At 44.2% G+C, this 9,366-nt stretch overlaps 1 non-coding gene across 1 annotated transcript; it reads right to left on the bottom strand.

Annotated features, from left to right (window-relative positions):
• Positions 1–916: 916 nt before the first annotated feature.
• LOC130039026 (U6 spliceosomal RNA) lies at positions 917–1,022 on the bottom strand. Its single transcript, XR_008794825.1, has one exon. It is a non-coding gene; the product is annotated as a U6 spliceosomal RNA (small nuclear RNA).
• Between the last annotated feature and the right edge of the window lie 8,344 nt (positions 1,023–9,366).

Raw genomic sequence — 9,366 nt, 5'->3', positions numbered from 1 at the left:
ATCACTGCGGGCCCAGACCTGACTGTCCAGTGGCCTCTGGAGGATGGCGGTCACTGTGCTGCCAGGGGGAACAGGCCAAGGCACGAAACCTATTCCCACCTGGGTTGGCCCAGCACTGGTAACCTACTGCAGGGATCGGATGCATTTCTGCCAAAAGCTGCTGGGCTTCGAGATTTGTTTCTGAGTCTCTGGGATCATGGCCATTAAGCAGTTCAATCAGGAACCAGAGAGGCCTTGCCTCCAATTATATAGCTGAGCTGGAGGTGGTTTGTGTTTCCCACATACCTAACTTTTGGCCGTTTACTTTCTCGGTAAATTTTGCCCCAAGATTTTGGGGTCTGGCCAAAGGCACAGCAGCAATTTTGGGGTATCTGGAAGTCTGAAGGCGCCATCAGGCTGCTGATGCACTCACCTCACAGGTACAGATTGACCTGCTGGCGGCACCATACCCCCATCTCTTATTTTTCTTTTAGGCACTTTGGTTTGCGATACTTTTACTGAAGATTTATCATGCACATCACTTTACCACCTTTCAGCACTCAATTCTTGTCCAGAGTGATCATTTCCAACTATCACTGAGGTCCCTTCTCTGTCCAACCTGCACTCCCCTCCCCCTTTGTGGCAAGCTTCCTACCATGGACCAGTCCTCCTGTCCCTTGTTTCTGTTGTCTTTGGGCATTATTCTCCTACTATGTTTTTTTTTTTTTCGTATCTCTCAGGTCATCAGATGAGTGCAATCATTCTATGTTTATGTCTCTCGCTCTGACTCATTTTACTCAGCATGATACTTTTTGTGTCCATCAATTTACAAGAAAATTTTAAGACTTCATTTTTTTCTAGCATCTGTGTAATGCTCCATTGTGTAGCTTTACCATAGTTTCTTAAAGCTATGGAACGCTTCAACAATCTGCATGTGGAACACTTCATGAATTTGCATTTAGCATGCCCCCTCCTTGTGCAGGGGCATGCTAAACTTCTCTGAATCATTCCAGTCTTAGTATACATGCTGACAAAGCAAGCACTAACATCTATCTTTATTTTCTTGTGATGCTGAGAACTGAATCCCAGGCCTCAAACGTTTAAAGCCTATGTGCCACTACTGAGTTCTGTTTTGCTTGTACGATTTTATTTCTTCTGTTCTAAATTGCTTTGGATTTAGTTTTTCTTCTTCTAGTTTTCCTAAATTAGATGTTTAGATAATCGATTTATCGTCTTCCTTCCTTCCTTCCTTCCTTCCTTCTTTTTCCCTTTTTTCTGTTAGCAGGTAGGTAGCTGTAGGAACAATTTTGGCAATGATTTTATTTTTTGAAAGCAATGAAGCCAAGATGCGATTTAAAGAAGTTTCCTGTCACTCACCTTAAGGAAGCCCAAAGGCACAAAGGGCCTCTTGAGAAGCAGCCTGATCAGACTAACTGGCAATATCCAGAGAAGGGTGAATCCCCTCAAGGTTAAACTTGGGACACTCTCCACACGCATTAAGGTACTGGCAGAGGAACAAAGGCATGCGGGTCCTGGGGCTGAGATCTCCAAGCCTGCCTGCTCAGATCGGGACTGAGTATCCTCCATCCAGATCCTCCATCTTCCAGGAGGCAGGAGTCACACCCACCAACTGGCCCCTAGCATCGTGTAATCCCATCAACAGTCAAGACCCAGAGACTATAAAACCCAGCTCCCGGAACCGCGTGGCCACATTTGCGGCTGCGCGACATCTTACTATTTCATTCTTACTTTGGACAACCTGGCAGGCTACCGAATGTAACCTGCCCACACGGCAGAGTCTGGCAAACTCCCCGTGGTGTACCCAATATGCCAAATACCAGTAACAATGATGGGTCTCATTCTCCTAACCCTGAAAGAGCCTTGAATATGGCACTTTTTATAATCTCTGGGCTAGGACGAAGGAGACGTTCCTGGGACCTGCTCGAGGCAATCGACAAACAACAGCCTGATCAGACTAACTGACAATATCCAGAGAAGGGTAAACCCCCTCAAGGTTAAACTTCATGAGAAACAAAAGTCTAGAAGAAGAATATAAAGAAAGATCATTGCAACTGAAGGCTTGAGACCAGAAAGTGAGCTAGAGTTGTCACACTTGGTTTTTCTAGTTCTAAGTGATCTTTGTGGTATCTACTCATGTACACAGTCCACATACGTTCAAACCCCTTCACCCCCTCATTCTGAGCCTGGAGAAACCAGGTGGAAAGCAACACTTTGCAGATGTGATGGCTCCTCTGTGGATCTTTACAGTTAAACACTCCTTAAAGCAATTCCCCTTCTCCTAGCCTCTATGCTTTTGTACCTCACTTCTCAGATCTCCCCTGAAGAAGGAGCCTGGGAACGAGAAGAAGGAGGAAGAGTGTAATGTCTGTGTCCCAGGGAATATTGGCATTTAAGGATGTGGCCATAAATAGAGAAGGGGCCACCATGACAACAATAGTTGAAAATGATCATTCCGGACAAGAACTGGGTGCTGAAAGGGGTTAAAGGAATATATGTAATAACTTGTTGGTACCTGTACTGCAAACCATAATACTCCAATGGAAAAAGAGAGAGAGAGTGTGTGTGTGTGTGTGTGTGTGTGTGTGTGTGTTGGGGGAGGGAGGGTAGTGGGAGAAGCAGGCTGTTGGGGGTGGGAGGACTGCATTGGTGGGCTATGTTAGTGGGAGGTAAACACTGGTAGTGGAAAATGTACACTGGTAAAGGGATGGGTGTTGGAACATTGTATGCCGGAAACCCAATCATGAGCAATTTTGTAACTATGTATCTTATGGTGATTGGATAAAAAAAAAAAAGAATCTAACCATAGAGTACTTCTCAGGAGGAGAGAATGAATGCAGCCCAGATGGCCCAACACAAGGAGGTGGGGTTGGAGAACTACAGGAACATCCCTGAGAGAAGATAACACACTTGCACAAGTTAGGACCTGCCTGAGTGAGTCTCTTCAAAGCCCTTGCTTTGCGTGACTGAGATTGAAGACACGTTGACTTCAAAATGAAAGGCTTGATTATAAGGCTCACACATAGTGGTTCTTGGTTGGGGGAGAGGTACTCCTAACAGTGTTCAGATTTGTGGTTCTAGGGATTGAACCCAGTGCTATAGCTTGCAAAGATGTGCTTCAGCCATTTAATCCACCTCCCTGGGTAATTCTTTTCTTTGTGTGTGTGAGGGGAGTGAGAGGAGGTTGGAGACAGTTTGGACCACATCCAGCAATGCTCAGGCTCTACATTTAGGAATTACTCCAGGCAGTATTCAGGGGACCATATGAGATGCTGGGGAGATAAAATCCAGGTTGGCCACATGCAAGACAAAAACCCTATCTGCTGTTACTATTGCTCCGGCCCCTGCATATTTCCTTTTTTAAATTAATTTTTTAAAATGCATTTTCTTTCAGGGGTGGGCTGGAGTGATAGTATAGCAGGAAGGGCTTTTGCCTAGCACGTGGCCAAAGCAGGCATCCCATATGGTCCCCTGAGCACCATCAGGAGTAATTCCTGAGTACAGAGGCAGGAGTAACCCCTGAGCATCGCCAGGTGTGACCCAAAAAGGAAAAAAGAAATCTCTACTAAGAGAAGAATCAGGCTGAAGGGGGCCAGAGCAATAGTACAGCGGGGAGGGCATTTGCCTTGCACACGACCGCCCTGGGTTCAATCCATAGGGTCAAATGGCCGAGTAGACCACCAGTAATTCTTGAGTGCAGAGCCCGGAGTAACCCCTGAGCATCACCAGGTACGACCCAAAAAGAAAAAAAAATGTATTTTCTTTTTAGAGTGCTGTCCCCAGCAGTACTCAGCACTTACTCCCCACTGTTCTCAGCAATCTCTCTTAGACATGCTCGGGGACCATAAGTAGTGCTGGAACTTGAACTTTGGCACAGCAAGTGCCTTAACCCGTTCTCCCAGGCACGGTTTCTTTATGTACACTGAAACCCTCAAATATTTGTACCTTATTTTGTTCCATCTTATGTTGGTGTGGTTTGGGAAGGGCCCTGCGTGATGCTGCCCAGAAAGCCACCCCTCACACAGTGTTCTGTGCTCAGGGGACCACACGCAGGGATTGAATCTGGGCATGTGCCCCAACCCTCGTCCCTCTGGCCTTTCCTTTCCATTCTTGCTTAGAGCTTCCAACTCTATTTACATTGTGCGTCTATTTTCCCTGCTACTCACCTTTGTTATTAAAGCCTTTGTGACCTCTGAGACAGTTTCTAACTGTGAACTAAAAGTAGAACTATCACCAGCCCACAGGAATGCACAGTCTGTTCTGACTGTAGGCCTAAGGTTTTACGAAGTTCTACAAAATTAGCAAAGCCCACCCTGCCGGAGACCTGAGTCTGTAGACCGCACAAGCAGGAGACAAGATAAAACCAGTTTGGGCATCCTCAGGACCTCCCACCTATAGAAACTTTGGCCTTATTTTCACAGTAAAACCTCCCAGGGGTGGAAACTTAAAATAATTTTTAAAAACTTAACATTTAAAAAAATTAAAATTTTTAAAAAAAAATTTAAAACACTTAAAAAACTTAAAATACTAATGAGGGAGCCGGCAGCTAGGACCCCTCCCTCTCTCCTTCCCTCCTTCCGTCCCTCCTTCCCTATTGAAGCATTGGTTCAGCCTCTCCATCCTTAGGGCTGAACAGAGTTTTCACTGCTTTAAATGAGTCACTTACCATATTCAAGGAAAGAACAAAAGGCAATAAGGCAATAAGAGTGGTAAACATTCTTACTCTATTTTAAATTTCCAATCCGTGGCCAAATAGTACTGTGGGGAGAGCGCCCACTTTGCCTGTGATAGGCCTGGGTTCAATCCCCAGCCTCCCATACGGGGCCTCCAGCACCACCAGAAGTAATTCCTCAATTGCAGAGCCTGGAGTAACTCCTGAACATTGCTGGGTGTGACCCCTCCCGCATCCCAAAGCAAACAAATAAATAAACAAATAAATTCCCAATCTTCAAATTCCAAAATTTCTACTTTATCTTGGCCCACTTAGGTGCTTACTTTGTCACTTCAGACTGGTTTTTCACCTTTCAGCAGGGCTTTGTGGGGTTTTTTGTTTCGTTTTGTTTTCTAGAGCACTGACTGTGATGGGGGGAGGGGAAGACATGTGCCAGGCTTCAGTTTTCATATAGGATTTCTGTTTACGTGGCCGAAAGCTAGGCTGTGTTTAAAGTGTGCTTTGCTATGGTGTCAGCGGCTAAATTTTTCTCCTGTTTTTTTTTTTGTCTGTTTTGTTTTGTTTTGTTTTGCGGTGGGGTGTGTGTGTGGGGGGGGAGGAGGGACTTGGTTTTTGGACCACACAGTGTCACTCTACTTCTGAGTTTAGGAATTAACTCCTGGTAAACTTGGGGGACTACACGTGACGCTAGGAAATCAAACCCAGGTCCACCGCAAACACCCTACCAGTTCTATTATCTCACAGGTCTCTGAGCTCTTGGTTTTATCTCCCTGGTCTGGAGTAGGAATTTAAGAATAGAGTTGAGAATTGCAGTTTCCTTGTACTACAGTCCCCATGTTAAGCCAGAGCCCTGTTGGAGTGGTGCCTAAGGTGTGAGAGGAGTGATCCTAAATCCTGTAACTAGTACTCAGGGTTTCAGTCAGTTTGAGTTGCGAATTTCCTTTTTCCTGCAGTGGTCTAGAGAAGGCTAGAGATGGGTGTCTTCTGTTTCTTGGGTGTGTTAGGCTTCAGCAAAACCCCAGTTAGACTGATAAAATAGCTTTTGTGATGGGACAGCCTTGTTAGAAACAGACAGTTCTAGTTCCAGAGCATAATTTTCTTTTTCTTTTCTTTTCTTTTTTGGGGAGTGGGGTGGGGTGGTGTGCTGAACCCAGTTGTGCTCAGGAATTACTTGTGCATGACTCAAGCAACCATATAGGGTGCCCAGGATCAAGCCCAGGTGGGTCACAGGCAAGGCAAATACCCTACCTGCTGTGCTGGGCATATTTCAAAGTAGTTACTTTCCCTCTCTCTGTGGAGGGATTTCTCTCTCATCTTTACAATGGGAATTCTGGATGACTATTACAGGTAAAATTCAGGAAAGTGTGGAGGCTTCCCCAATCTTGGACCTTCTCATAGTTCTTAAATCACAAACTAGTCTGCATGAAACTTGAGCAATTTCTTCATTACAGTTCTAAGAGGTTGCACTGATAATGGTTTTAACTTAACTTGGGTTTCTGGCCTTTCACTGCCTATAAACTATGACTCTGTTCACCTGTCTTATTTTATTTTTTAATTTATTTTTATTAAAAACACCGTGATTTACAAAGTTGATCATTATAGAGTTGTTTCAAGTGTTTAATGTTACAACTCTACCAGTGTGAACTTCTCTCCACCAATATCCCTAGTTTCTCTTCTAATCCCAAACTGTTCACCTGTTTCTGCAATTTCCTGGGTAACAGCTTGTCCTGTTACCTAAAGAATCTACACCCTTTCCTCTCTGGAAAGAAAGATGGCGGCCGCATGGGAGCCTTATGGACAGCAGGTCTGAGCCGGGGAGGGCGACGAAAACCTCATGAGAAAGGGGGCGTTCCGGCCTGTCCTTCACACCCTACTGAGGTCACCAGTTGCCCCCCACGAGCGGCTCTCCGGCACGGCCACGACTCCAGAGCACAGAAACCAATCTCTTAATTATCTGACTTTTAGTAGAAATACTTCCAGGGTTAATAAGTAAAATAGCAGAAATCCAAAACCGCACAGCCACGACAGTGGCTGCGCGACATTTAATTCTTGAACCCAGCTGTAGAAAGCAAATCATTTCACAACGCTTTTTCAGCATGTCTGATTTGGGAGGGGGGGTTAAACTCTAAATAATAATGATGCATCTTTTATGGAAACAATGAATCTAGTGAAAGTAGATAGAGTGTTAACTAGAACTCATCTGCCTCACAGGAATTGGGAGGGGTGGGAGGTGGGGTTTTATTGGGGTTCGCGGTAAAAAATAAGTATTGGTAAAGGGAAATGTGTTTGATATTTGCATGACTGAGACCTAAACCTGAAAGCTTTGTAACTTTTCCCACAGTGATTCCATAAATAAATAAATTTTAAAAAAAGAAAAGAATCTAAGAATAATCGTTTACTTTCCATTTGCTCAACTAGGGCCTTGCGATAATCTGAGACTCCACCTAGCTGTGCTTTGGGTACTGTGTTGTACTGGGTAATCAAGGCAGGATCAGTTGCATACAAGGCCTGCCTCCTAACCCTACAGTCTTTCACCCCATCCCAAGTGAAAGCCATTAAGCTCTTCAAAAGTCAGACGAGAAGCCAGAATTTATCAATGTAATTCTGAATACTGGTGTTACTGAAGTAGGCAGGTAGATAGGGGTGTGGTGAGGGTGGTAATGAGGTCTCAATAGGGTTATAATAAAAGCAAGAAGGGATTTGAAGTTTCTCTATCACTAGCCCTGAAGTAGTCAAAGAGCATTATGGGCAGACCCCTTTGTGGACACAAGAATTAAGGTCTGATGAGACTCTAACTGGAACTTCTAGAAGCTCCAGCAGGACAAAAAGGACCATAATAAGAACATGATGGTAGATACCAAAAGTTCCAAGTTCTTCCCCTTGATAATGCCACAATAACAGATTCTCATCTCTATAGAAAGCCCCACATGGACACAGTTTGAGAGAAAATCTTTGAAACCAACTTTGCAAAGGCAAATAGGTTGTTTCCCATCTAGCAGGTAGCTGCATCTCCACCTGAGATGTGTACTCTCAGCTATCCCATTAGGGTGAAGCCCCTATTCTCTCTTGGACATGTGACTTTTTTTCCCTTCTCATCTCTGAATACAACTGTTTGATTCTCTGCTCCCCTCTTCCTGAAATTCTTTTCTGGGAAGGAAGGTGACGGATCTCGGAAGCTGGGGAAAGATTTAGGGCTGACTTTCCTTTCCTGCAGAGAGCAAGTCCTTGCTCCAGCCTAGATGCCATGACACTCCAAGATCATTTGGAGTGTCAGGGATCATTTCCTAAACCTGGCAGAACAAGTGGAACCCATATACCTCATTGGGTTGGTGAGATATGAGGTCTGTACCGTGCAGGTACTCAAAGCAGATTTTCGTGAGTCCTAAACCTTCGCAGACACTCCCGTTTCAAGTATACCACCTCTCTTTTTTCCACATCATATAATTCACCTGCAACATTACCACTAACCAAGTCACTGTCACTGTTACTGTCCTCCAGTTGTTCATCGATTTCATCGAGTGGGCTCAGTAACATTGTGAAACTTGTTACTGTGTTTGGCATATTGAATACATCACGGGTAGCTTGCCAGGCTTTGCCGTGCGGGGGAGATACTCTCGGTAGCTTGCCGGGCTCTCCGAGAGGGGCAGAGGAATCAAACTCAGATCAGTCCGCCAAGTATACTATAATAATGTCAAAGTCATTTTTCTTGTCTTTGAGTATAATCGGTTTTCTTTCTGCAATTATTTTTTCTTTTTGGTCCCTAACGGCGATGGTCAGGGGTTACTCCTGACTCTGCATTCAGGAATTACACCTGGTGGTGCTCAGGGGACCATATGGAATGGCAGGGATCGAACCTGGGCCAGCCTCATGCAAGGCAGCCTTCCTACCCATTATATTATCTATTGCTTTGCCCCCTCCTCAAAGTTGTAAAGAGAATTAGAGTTCATGTATGTATCATGCTTGGCACCATACATGAATTTGGGACTGGAGAGATAGCTCAATGGGCTGAGCACATGTGTTGCATATAAACAGCTGAGCTAGATCGCTTGTGCATTTATGGTTCCCCACACCCACCCACCCCAGAACCATGGGGAGCAATTCCAAATACCATGCTGGGAGTAGTTGCTAAGCACTGTGGGGTGAAGTAACCCCTCCCCAAAGTATACAACACACATTAAGAAAATAAAAATGTGACACAGAAATTTAAGAGTGCTAACTATTGGGCTGGAGTGATAGCACAAAAAGTAGGGCATTTGCCTTGCACATGGCCAACCCGGGTTTGATTCCCAGTATCCCATATGGTCCCCCAAGCACCGCCAGGAGTGATTCCTGAGTGAGTAGCCAGGAGTGACCCCTGAGCATCACCGGGTATAACCCAAAAAAACAAACAAACAAAAAAAGAGTGGTAACTATTATTGGTAAGTTTTTTTTATTTTATTTTATTCTATTTTAAAGAACAGAGCATATTCCAAATAGCAATCCAATCTGGATTGAGGCTTATCAACTTTTCACAACACTTAAATGAGTCAATTTTTTCACTTGAAAACTGAAAAAACTGTGTGGTTTCTGATATCTTTTATTATCCACTTTATAATACTTTAAGTTTTAGTATACAAATTATTTTTTAATGATGACTATTAAATCTCCATTAATTCCATATATCTAAATTATAATCTTGATCCTATTAGGTTCTTTTA

Source organism: Sorex fumeus, unplaced genomic scaffold (genome assembly GCF_029834395.1).
Source record: "Sorex fumeus unplaced genomic scaffold, SorFum_2.1 ptg000081l, whole genome shotgun sequence".
NCBI classification, from domain to species: Eukaryota; Metazoa; Chordata; class Mammalia; order Eulipotyphla; family Soricidae; genus Sorex; species Sorex fumeus.
The sequence above is the reverse complement of the archived record's forward strand: the minus strand, read 5'-3'. Positions and strand labels throughout refer to the sequence as shown.